Raw genomic sequence first — 992 nt, 5'->3', positions numbered from 1 at the left:
TCCATTTTGTTAAATATCGCGAATATAGTGGATACTCTAGAACATTCCTTTGAATGGAATTGTTCATTGGGTTCGACATGTTGTTCGACAAAATAGAAAGTTGTCTCTCGTATGTTATTGTAAGGTGATTCATTCATAATATTTCTTATGTGCGGTTTCAAGATGCTAAAAAGGTAGATTTGGTAATCGGCTTTTGAGCTCCATTATGTGGACTTCATCAATTTGTGAATTATGGACTTGGCGGTAGTGGTCAATACTAACTGCACCGTCTAAATGCTCCCTGACCAAGTTTGCGTACTCGTCAGGGTTGAGTTGAGGGGGCCGCCCGTGCGCTAATTGGGCTTCGAGGTGGCTATACGCGAAAAAAGCTCGCTTTTGACTGAGGCCTGTTCTGTCCTAAACTGTTCCAGAATGTTATTTGTATCATAGGAAGATTCCGAAAGCACATTGATGCCGAAAGAATCTTCGGAACCGGTGGAGAGGCTATTCCGATTGAAGGCTAGACAAATAACATGACTGAGGTATGTAAATAAAACTTGTGAAATAGCTATATAATATGATCTAAATATAGAAGAATACCAAAGATAATGGATAGCAAAATAAGCTTTTTAGCTTTCTTTTTCTTTTGTGTGCGCTTTTCGCCTGCCTTCCCGACCGCAGATAGGCTACGGGGCTTTGCTCTTCGGCCCCATTATGTGAATACCACATCAAGGTGACAGGATTCGAACCTATGGCCCTCTGTACCCAAAACAGATGCGCTGACCAGACTGCGCTACACCTCGTCTCCCCCTCAGAACATATGGATCTACCCGATCCATAAAGAAAAGAACCACCGCTTTTAGGAAATTTTGACAATTCTCTTTCACTTGCATTTTCTTTCGTGAAGGCTCGCTCTCGTTCTTCTTACATCTTGCCCTTTTTTCTTGAGAATTGTATCTATAGCTACTGCTGTTTTGCCAGCCAGTCTGTCCCCAATAATGAACTCTCGTTGA

At 42.0% G+C, this 992-nt stretch overlaps 1 non-coding gene across 1 annotated transcript; it reads right to left on the bottom strand.

The window, feature by feature from the left end:
* Positions 1-707: 707 nt before the first annotated feature.
* TRNAP-UGG (transfer RNA proline (anticodon UGG)) lies at positions 708-782 on the bottom strand. The gene has a single exon. It is a non-coding gene; the product is annotated as a tRNA-Pro (tRNA).
* Positions 783-992: the final 210 nt, after the last annotated feature.

This window comes from Aegilops tauschii, chromosome 5 (assembly GCF_002575655.3).
Source record: "Aegilops tauschii subsp. strangulata cultivar AL8/78 chromosome 5, Aet v6.0, whole genome shotgun sequence".
Lineage (NCBI taxonomy): Eukaryota > Viridiplantae > Streptophyta > Magnoliopsida > Poales > Poaceae > Aegilops > Aegilops tauschii.
The sequence above is the reverse complement of the archived record's forward strand: the minus strand, read 5'-3'. Positions and strand labels throughout refer to the sequence as shown.